General features: G+C 38.9%; 1 protein-coding gene across 1 annotated transcript in view; it reads right to left on the bottom strand.

Moving 5' to 3' along the window:
- GALNTL6 (polypeptide N-acetylgalactosaminyltransferase like 6) overlaps positions 1 to 11153 on the bottom strand; it is a 232000-nt gene that overhangs the window by 87334 nt on the left and 133513 nt on the right. The gene's annotated exons all lie outside the window — the stretch shown is intronic.

Below are 11153 nucleotides of genomic sequence, written 5' to 3'. Positions count from 1 at the left end.
AAAGAGACAGAGCCACAAAGAAAACTCTGATTTCTCAGTTCCCTCTGTGTTCCTTTCCTTTTAAGATGCCTGGTACATAGGTAGGAAGATAGGAGAATGACCATGAAAGTGTAAGAATTGTTCCCTGAGAGATTATTATCTGCCATTGCCATGCGCCCTACCATCCCATCAGCATTGCCTGGCCCATAACATTTTCTGCTCCTTGGACTCCGGTTTACCTTAACAGATAATCAAAGTCAACATGGTTTTGTAATATTCTAGCCCTTGACACCAGTTCAGAATCACCTGATTCATTTGGGGACCAGAAAGGAAACAGATGATGTCTTCAGAGTCCTGCTCTGGGATGGCACTGTGTACTACATATATACACAAAATCTCAATGTGAGTCTAATATCATCTTACTATTTTCATTTCATTTTGAAAAATATTCTGTATGAAATGCATTCTATTTCACTTGTCCTAAGGCAAAATTTCTAAATTAGGATTAGAATGAAAAAAATTAGTTGTATTCAAAATTGATTTTAGGCTGTAGTTCCAATCTTTTACCCTAAACTGCAATATTAAATAAAGTGGAAATATTTAATTTTCATCAATTTACACCTCTCTGATAAGTGAAAATGAATACAGTTAGGGGAATAGCAAAAAGCAGAAGCAAATGACCCAGGAATAATGAGAAAGTGATTTTCTTGAGAAAAATCATGGCTTTAAAATTCTGGTAGCTTGCAAAAATGATCTGTCATTAAGGACTCTGCTTTGACTTGAATAAGTAAGCACTTTTAGACTATACATGCCATGAAGTTAGGGATAGATCTGTTTTTTGCTTAAAAGGTCTAGCATCTTGAGTGATTCCAGAAACATGTGTGTGCTAATCTGGGCAAGCTAATTATTGAATTAATGATAGACCATATGATGAAATGAATGTGAACAAATTCATAGTGTGCGTAAGTATCTATTGATAAAAGCGCTGAAATAGGAACAATTAAAAACAAGTGCTGTTGCTAAATGGTAGATTTTTGTTGCTTTGGGTTTTTGAAATAGACATGGCAATTATTGCAAAACCCATAGAGAAACTAACTCTGGTGCAGTCAATGGGAAACGGCTCAGATGATCATGATAAATGCTAACCAGAATAGGCAACATCAATAAGTGAAAGAGGCAGGAGTCAGCATGTTGGAAAGCTGTCACCAAAGGTCAAGTATGCTCTAGTATAGTTAACTAGGGAACTAGCCAGGTGGCTCTGCATCATCATGTCCTTTTCAAGTTGAAAGACACCAGGTGTGCTGATTTCTCAAGCATTCCAAAGTGGCCAGGCATGGTGGCTCATGCCTGTAATCTCAGCACTTTGGAAGGCTGAGGCGGATGGATCACCTAAGGTCAGGAGTTCCAGACCAGTGTGGCCAATATGGTGAAACCACATCTCTGCTACACACACACACACACACACACACACACACACACACACTAGCCAGGTGTGGTGCCAGACGCCTGTAATTCCAGCTACTTGGGAGGCTGAGGCAGGAGAACCACTTAAACCTGGGAGGCGGAGTTTGCAGTGAGCTGAGATCATGCCACAGCACTCCAGCCTGAGCAATAAAAGTGAAACTCTGTCTCAAAACAAACAAACAAACAACTCCCCAGAAAACCACTCCAAAGCAAGCAGTGGGATCATGAACATATTCCAAGGATCATGTGAATTCATCAATTCCTTTTTTTGTAGTTTTACAATAGATAGTAAAACAGAAACAACATAATAATTGCAAAGATGGCAATAGCAAGTTTCCCTCTAGCTATGACTGTAACATAAGCATTTAAACATAAATAAAACATTGTGACCATTCTCTAATGTCCACATTGGCTTATTAGACATTTTGGATTATAGATGCTCTGTTATCTGAAATTTCATATCAGGAGGGAAACTTTCTAGTGTCAATTATTATATTCAAGGAATAGCCCTTATTCCTCAACCATCCAGGTTGCTGGCTAAATAAAATCTTTCTGAGGTCATTATTCTGGAAATAATAAAACATTGTGTTAATTTTCACTGGGATCATAAATCGGTACTCAGTTTTTGGGAAAACATTGGTACCACAGCTGAGAAAGATTGCAAACAGTTGCAAAAAGATAGTTTCATTGTGTTTTATAGATTATAGAATAAATTGACCCACTCCAGGATATAGTAAGATCATATGCTCATTGGAGTTCGTTGGGGTGTTTATACATGAGCACGCATACTACACATTCACATACACAGAGATAGTGAAGTCGGAGCGAAGCAATATTTCTCAGTTAAACACTTATGGCTGTGTAAACATGTGCAGAATCATGAAATGGAAACATCCCAATAACAGCTCGTGCCAGAGTTGGTAAAAGAGAAAATAAATCAATCTGAGTAGTCCTATCTTTCTCTGAGATTACATGAACATTGGTGGAGGTACTAAGATTTTCAAAAAAAGGATCAAGGGGAACGAAATGTGGGACTGTGTTAAAGAAACTTCTCTTCCTGGGTCCGTGAGGGGCGTGGTTTCAAGTATGGGAATTTCCTGGCTCCCTGCCTCAGGCGACTAGCCTCTTTGAGCACTTCCTCCACCCCGGCCAGGTAAATTTCTTTATCTATCTTCCAGCTGGGTTGGGCTTTTGTCCCCTAAATTCCCACCACAGCTCATGGAGGAGGGGGCTCTGTGATTCAGGGTTGTAAAACAAATAGCCAATCCGGTATCAGAGTCAAAGATCAATCAATCCTGAGGAAGTCTGGATGAGAACATGAATGGAGAGGGAATAACTCAAGGGTTAAAACTTCAGTTGCTCTTACCTGAACAGATTCCCTCTCTGGGTTCTCCTCCCATGACAGCGTGGGATCTGCCTTCTCTCTCTCTCTCTGTCTAATAAATCGCTCTTCCACAAAACTCTCTGGGTCCACGATTTTTATTACAACGGTTAAACTCACCGTGCCTCTGGGGCCCCTGTCCCCATTCTTCAGAGCTAGAAAGGCCAAGAGCCTCCGAGCCAGGCCTAGCAGTTAGGATTCCTGGTTTTCACCCAGGCAGCCCGGGCTTGGGCTCGACTCCTGGTGTGGGAACCAGGCAATCCGACTGAAGTTTTACTCCTCTGGTAACAGAGAGTCAAGCATGAATGTTGGGAGATCTATACATGTAATCATTTACTCTTGAACTATCAGATGTTGCACCTTTAGAGGTTGCCTTATATACACAGAGCCAGGTGTTAGCTGGGATTTTTGGTTTTTTGAGATTTAAGTAAAAGTGCTTTAACTTCAAATCACATGTCTCTGTGTTGTATTGGACCGAGCGTAGAAAGTTAGCACCAAGACAAAAGTATGCCAGATTGCAGGGTCATTTATTATGCCGGCGACCACAGAGGACTCACGTCTCTCCAACCTGTGGTGTCAAAAGGAGGGTGCCACGACTTTTTATACCCGAAAAATCACCTTGGGTGTGGGGGTGAGGAGCAGGGATGGGGATGAAAATGTTTCGGATATTCCAAGGGCTTGGGGATTCTGTGATTCACCTCCTGGGCGGAGACAAGGGCGGAGGTCTCCGGACATTCCAAGGTCCAGGGGATTCTGTAATTCACCTCCTGGGTGGAGACAAGGGCAGTGGTCTCCGGACATTCCAAGGTCTAGGGGACTTTTGTCATTCTGTTTGTTACCCCAGTGGTTTACAGAAGTCAAGATATACATTTGTTTACACAAGTCAAGATATACATTTGTTTACACATTGTCTGGGTGGTGATAGAAGTCACAGATTTTAGCAGTTACTGATAAGAAAAGGTAAGCAGCTTTACATAGTTTTGCAGAACAAACTAGCAGTTCTATTTACAGCGGCCAAGAACAGTAGTTATTGTGAGGAGAATGGGGCAGCCATTGCAACTTATTTAAAAACAGTTTTGCATTTTATAAAAATAGCGTTGCTCAGGTTCTGGCTCCAGGCCAGCACAATATCACGCCTGTTCTGAAGATTTCTGCGGATTCCCAGAGGTGTCACACATTCATCCTTCACTTCAATTTTCTGTTTGTGATCTTTCTCTCCTACAGGCCTCTTGCCCCCAGCTTGCTATGTACCTTCTGTCCTGCAGAGACTTGAATGGGGTGCACAGATATTTTCCCTCATCTTTTAAATGCCTCTCTGTACATCAGCTGGGCATAACTTTTACTGAAGATTTCTGTGCAGTGGCAGAGACTTAGGTAACAAGATAGCACAGATGATGATGTAAGATGAAGTATTTCACCACTTGGGTTCTTTTCCCTTGAGTGCTAAAGGGACTTTCTTGCTGGCTAAAATTTTCACCATCTTTTAGCTTCCTGCTATGGTTCTGCCCAACTCAAAAATCTCTCATACCTCTTTTGTAGGGCTGTACCAGAATGTCACAATTTCTTCACCCTTTTCATGCCTGACAATTCACCTTTCTCATTGTTTGTCCTTACTTATTCTGGACAAACTATGTTGGCTACCTTTTCTTTTCTTTTTCTTTTTTTCTTTTTTGGAGCTGGAGTCTTGCTCTGTCACCCAGGCTGGAGTGCAGTGGCATGATCTTGCTCACTGCAACCTCTGCCTCCCGGGTTCAAGTGATTCTCCTGCCTCAGCCTCCTGCGTAGCTGGGACTAGAGGAGTGTGCTACCACGCCCTGCTAAATTTTTGTATTTTTAGTAAAGGATTTCACCGTATTAGCCAGGATGGTCTCAATCCCCTGACCTTGTGATCCACCCACCTCGGCTTCCCAGAGTGCTGGGATTACAGGTGTAAACCACCATGCCTGGCGGGCTACCTTTCCATAACAAAAATGGATTGCTGAACAGGATAATTCTCCAAAAGGAAATAAGAGCTACAATTCAAGATGAGATTTTTGTGAGGTCACAGCCAAATCATATCAATTTGTAAATATAATTGATACTTACATTATTAATGTTATATGGGACATACTTATACTAAATTATTTGTCATTTATCTGAAATTCAAATTTAGTGAGGCATACTGTATTTTTACTTGCTAAATATGGCAGTCCTATTCCTGATGTATGCAATTTGCATATAATGTGCTCTATGAATGTTTTTTAATTCATCCAGTGACCATCTATGCAGAATCTGGCATGTGTTGTTATTGCAAATACGTAAAGAATGTTTTGCTTCTGTGGAAATTATTCCAGAGGAGTTTCAGGCAGTTCTCTGCTGAAAAGCCTGCCATAACACACAGGTTATACAATATAAACACACAATCCCACTGCTGCTTGTTTTCTAAGAGGTGGGATCCTGCTGGCCCTCTATCTGTGAAGCAAATAGGGAAGCAGTCACAGAATTTAAGGAACAGTAGGGCTAATTGGTAGCTAGAGGTGAGGCTCAGCATGGCCGGAATGAACTGTTTTTAGGGCTTAATGCTAACCTCAGTGTGAAAATAAGTAGGTGAAGGCTTTCTGTTTCTGTACATCTGAGTAGGCTTTTGTCTAGGTTCCATGTTTAGTGTGGACAAGGGAGACTGGAAGAGAGGACCCAAACCCATTCACGTTGGATTCAAGAGGTTTTCATCTGCTGGGGGTGTACCCAGTATGGGAATCATGCACGATACTGGTAAAGATAGCTACTATGTATTTTTTGGGGTAGAAAGCAAATGAAGAGTTCCTCTATTTTAAAAATTGGCAAACCTTCATCTTCTTGGATGATAAATGAAATTAAAAGTGTTATTCAGAGGATCTTCTACGTACAAGACGTTGACAGAATTCTCTATTTTTATGTCATTTGTCTGTGGTTCTTTGTGTATCACATATGTTCCTCTATTCAACCCAAGCTGGCATTAATCTCTCCTTTCTGTGTTACTCAAATATTTATTAACACACTCAACACATTCAGCCTTACATTAGAGGGCTTTGGAATTCAAGTCTTGTTTTTTTTGTGCTATCCAACACTAAATCTTTCCTTAATTCTAATACTCATCAGGTCTTTGAATTAATATTTTACCAGGAACATTGAATCATATTTCTAGCTCAGTTCATAAGAACATATTTCCAGCTTGACTGATCACTGTTAGTGTACAGCAGGAGGAAAACAGATAGTTCAATTCTTTCCTGCTGGTTTGTGAAACTGCATAAATCTATCCACTAATTATTATTATTATTTTTACCAGCAACACCATTTTAGATTTTACTGCTAAACTATTCAATCCCTGTTCAGTTTCTCAGCTTATGATTTGTGACTCAACTGTATTTGTATTATTTGGGCCATCTCACCTCAGTAGAGTGTTTCTATTTCTTTGTGCAGGGTGTGATTATACATGTATATTGACAAGATCCTGCTTCACAAATTGTGCTTGTGTCAATATTAAGCTATTGTATTATGGTTGATTGGGCTACAGTGACTTCTCTTTCTTCATACACACACACAAACACACACACACGCATACACACACACACACACACACATATATATATAAAACTGGCTTTGCTAGTTATCACCAGGTTCAGGGGAAAAATATACATATATATATATGCTTTTTTCCCCTGAAACTGGTGATAACTAGTAAAGCCAATCCCACGCAGAAAAAGTTTCTAATTTGTCACAGTCACTCTAACAGTAAGGAAATCACATCCCATGATTTTTAAATTTCTGCTTTTATATGAATGTATTTCTTATCTCCTCTTTGATGCTTAAGAGTGCTTTTGTGGCCCCGTAGTCCGACCCCACAACGATTTTATCATTGATAATATGATAATGTCATCTTGGGTACAGCTCAAAAGAGAATCTCTTTAAGACAGCCCCAACCTCACTACAATTATTCAGCCTAGCTCTACATTTCTCTGATCTGAGCACTTCTTTGAAGTCAGTGGGAAACTTTCAACCTAAGGAGAGGCTAATCTAGTCCAACAAAGGGAGCTTCTCTGACAGGCAATTTCCTCTTTCTTCTTCCCCAAGGCTGTGTGAGCTGTTTGCAGGTGGTTATCTTCTTTGGACTTTCATAAATAAGGGTTAGCTTTCTCTTTGATTTTATGTCTCTATTGTGTTTTTGTCCAAATATTTTGAATATCTATGGCGGCGTTTATGATAGCGTTTAATGTAGTCTTTAGATATAAGACAAACAAACAAAATCCCCAAATGAGCTAACAATATGTCTTAAAAATGCTGGTAAGCCTAATTTTAAAATCAGCTTTATTGAGAATAGTTGATATACAAGAAACTGCTCATATTTAAAGTGAATAGTTTGGTATATGTTGACATATGTGTATATTGTGTTAGTAGAACCATCAGCACTATCAAGATAAGGAACATGTCCATCACCTGCAAAGGTTTCTTCATGCCTCTTTGAAATCCCTTTCCCAATCTCCTTTCTATGTCCCCAGACAACCACTGATAAACTTTTTTTTCACCATAGTTTAATTTGTATTTTCTTAGAGTTTTATATAAATAGAATCATACAGTATGTGTTCTTTTTGTCTGCCTTCTTTCACTCAGTATAAGTATTTTGATCTTTATCCATGTAGCTGCATATATTCATTCTTATTGTGTTCTTTTTTTTTTTTTTTTTGAGATGGAGTTTCACTCTTTTTGTCCACCCTGGAGTGCAATGGTGTGATCTCAGCTCCTCCTGGATTCAAATGATTCTCCTGCTTCAGCCTCTTGAGTGCATGCCAGCATGCCCAACTAATTTTGTATTTCTGTAGTAGAGACGGGGTTTCACCATGTTGGCTAGGTTGGGCTCGAATTCCTGACCTCAAGTGATCCACCTGTCTCAAGCTTCCCAAAGTGCTGGGATTACAGGCATGAGTCACCATGCCCAGCCCATTCTTACTGTATTCCATCACATGAAAAAAAAACTACAATTTGTTTATCCATTTACCTGTTGATGAACACTTGGGTTATTTCTAGTTTTGGGCTATTACAAATAAAACTGTATGAACAGTCTTGTACAAGTCTTTTATGAGCATTTGCCTTCATTTCTCCTGGATAAAGATCTTGAAGTGGAATGGCTAGGTTGTGCTCTAGGTATGTGTCTAACTTTTAAAGAAACATCTGAATTGTTTTCCAAAATGGTTGTATCATTTTACATTCCCATCAGCATTGTATGAGATTTCCAGTTGCTCCAACACTTGGTGTGGTCAATATTTTTAATTCTGGCCGCTAAAAAAGCATGTAGTAGTATCTCATTGTGGTTTTAATTTATATTTTCCTAATGACTAATGATGTTAATCATTTTTTCATGTCCTTATTTGCCACCTGCATATCTTCTTTGGTAAAATATCTTTTAAATCATTTACCCATTTAAAAATTTGGGCTGTATTTCTTATTATTAAAATTTGAGAATTCTTTATGTATTATGGATATGAACCTTTGGCCAGAAATGTGATTTGCAAATATCTCTTTTCAGTCATTATCTTTTTATTATCTGAACAGTGTCTTTGAAGACTAGGTGGTTTTAATTTCAATGAAGTTCAATTTGTCAATTTCTTCTGTGGTGTCATACCTAAGAAAATTTTGCCTAACCTCACAAATATTATTCTTCTTTGTTTCTGTATTCTAGAAATGTTATAATTGTATCCTTTACATTTAAAGCCTATAATTGATTCTGCGTTAATTTTTGTATATGGTACTATATATAGATTGAAGTTTGTTAATTTCTCTGGATAGTAACATCTTAATGTCTTAGCACTGATTATTGAAGAAAATATTTTCTCCACTGTATACCTTTATATCTTTACGTAAATCAATTGACCATTTGCAAGAATCTATTTCTGGCTCTCTATTCTCTTCCAGAAATTGATTCTTGCATATATCCATCAGGTTGTGTGTTTGTTGCTAAGTTGTAGGAGTTCTTTCTGTAGTCTGGATATTAAGCAATTATCAGATGTATGATTTGTGTTTTTTACTCACATTCTGTGAGCTGGATTTCCATTCTGTGAAGAGTGTCCTTTGGGGTACAACCTTGCCTAATTTTTGAGCTTCAAGCGTGCCACCTGAGGTAATCATGTCCCTGAAGATAAAATTGGGCTGAATTTTGCCAATGAAGGACTATTAAGCATAAACAACTGTATTAATTATCTATTGATAAATATCACTTTATCTCACACCCTGAGCAGCTTAAAACCGTAGCAAACTTTTTTATCCTTCACAGTTTCTGGGGGTCAATTCCCAAACTTGTGGATGAAACAGACTGTACAATCTGGATCAGATTTTTCATGACTTCCAGTCAGATTTTGGCTGAGGTAGCAGTAATCTTAATCCTTTGATGGGGGCTGGAAGATCTTTTTTCAAGGTGGCTAGTGGTGCTTGCTATGGGTGCTGAGTAAGAGGGTTTGGTTTCTTTCTCTACATGGGCCATTCTACAGGGCTGCTTGAGTATCCTCATGACTTGGTGCTGGCAAGTCATCCAAGAGAATCAGGAGAAAGCTGCAATGCCTGTTATGCCCTACCCTGGGAAGTAAAAAAAAAAAAAAAAAATGATAATAGGACTAAAGTGAAAGTATGGTTGCTAATTTTTATGTATCCCTTAAGATTGTATTTGTTTGTTTTGGCTGGGTTTGAGGGTCAGAATTTTCTAGAATAATTTTATGTGTTTGAATTTTTGAAACCCTGGGAAAGTGGAGATAATCAGAATCTGGAACTGTTGAGGAGAAACCATGGAAACACAGGTCATTTGTGTCCAGGTGAGTAAGCCTGGCCCACAGGTAGGAGACAACCACCCTGAGTCTACCCAGGACCCAGAGAAGTTCTGGCACGTTAATGACTGAAGTCTTGGTTCCTCCAGACTCAGCACTGTGAGTGAGTAGTTGATGCTTTTGTGAATGATGGTGGAGGTTTGATTTCTCCTACAGCTCCATGGGCAAGAGACAGAGAGAAGTTAAAGCAGAAACAAAAGAGGCAAATCCAGGGCAGTGCAGCGTGGGTACACTTCTGACAAGTGTGTGCCCAAGCATATGCGATGGAGGCTTTTGGGGATGTCTAGAGATGGTTCAGAGACAATCTGAATGGTGCACTTCCCAGTCATCAAGCCAATGGTGCCTCATGTCATCATAACTTAGGTATAAAAGGAAGTATGACCTTATTTCTACGTGATTGTCATTAATCCATTTACTATTTTTTATAAATCACAACTAGCATTTTCTAACCATCACCAAAGAGATTATCAAGAGTTTATTTCTCTCACAAGAACAGCCACAGCAAGCATTTAAACAAACTGTGGTTAAACTAAATGGTGCTATAGCATTTGTATCAGTTGTTATTAATAGACCTTGTTTTATTTCCCATGCTTTCAAACAGGCAGAAAATAAAACCCCTATGTTTCTACATGCCCATTACAGGGGTCTTAGATTGAAAATTATATCTGTCCAAGTTGTAAGTAATCCGTAAAATTTTATTTCTATAAGCTGTTTTCAGAATTAGAACACCCAGAAGCATCTACACACCACGAAGCTGCCATTTTGTTTTTGGACATTTCTCAGTTTACAAAATAGCAACTGGAACTACTTTCTCTATCTTCACTGGCACTAAAAAGCAGATACACTTGGGCTGGAATTGCAGTTGGAAATGGAACCATTGGAAACACGGAGGATTGCAATGGGAATGAAATAGCAGAGGCCCCAAGTACAGTAGTACTGTGCATTCACAGATCTCATGGGAAGAAGCTAATTCCATGAAATGAGTCCCTATCATCCAGGTGCTCCCATGGCTTAGACATGGGATTGGGGTCCTGGGAGGCATTTATTAAACAGCCAGCTCTACTCCCCTTTGCAAGAGTTGCATTTCTGGTTAATGAGATTATGGCATGCTAAAATATTTGAGTTTGCTTAAATTTTAGCAGCTTAATTTTGTAGCAGCAGGAACCTATTTTGTCTGAGCTAGTGTTCTCCTTTATGAGGCTCTAGTGGAGTTGTGAATACAGGGAAATATTCAGTTCTAATGGGGATAATGATAAAAATGCAATTAAAATCCTCTCTAGTCCACAAACTGGTCTCACCATGTAGTTTGTTTCTCAAGTGCTTTGAAAAAAGGAAGTTATATAAATGCTCAATAACAGCCTGAAATGCCAAGGTCTCTAGGTAGGACAAAGAATAACCAAAAACAAACTGGAAAAGATACCATAGGAAGTGAAAGATAAATCCCATTTTAATTCATTAAGAATGACAAAGTGAAAGTAATGATTAATCATGATAGCTTGTTA

Source organism: Cebus imitator, unplaced genomic scaffold (genome assembly GCF_001604975.1).
Source record: "Cebus imitator isolate Cc_AM_T3 unplaced genomic scaffold, Cebus_imitator-1.0 Scaffold243, whole genome shotgun sequence".
In the NCBI taxonomy this organism is placed as follows: Eukaryota; Metazoa; Chordata; class Mammalia; order Primates; family Cebidae; genus Cebus; species Cebus imitator.
Note: the sequence above shows the minus strand (reverse complement) of the source record. Positions and strands in the feature narration are given on the sequence as shown.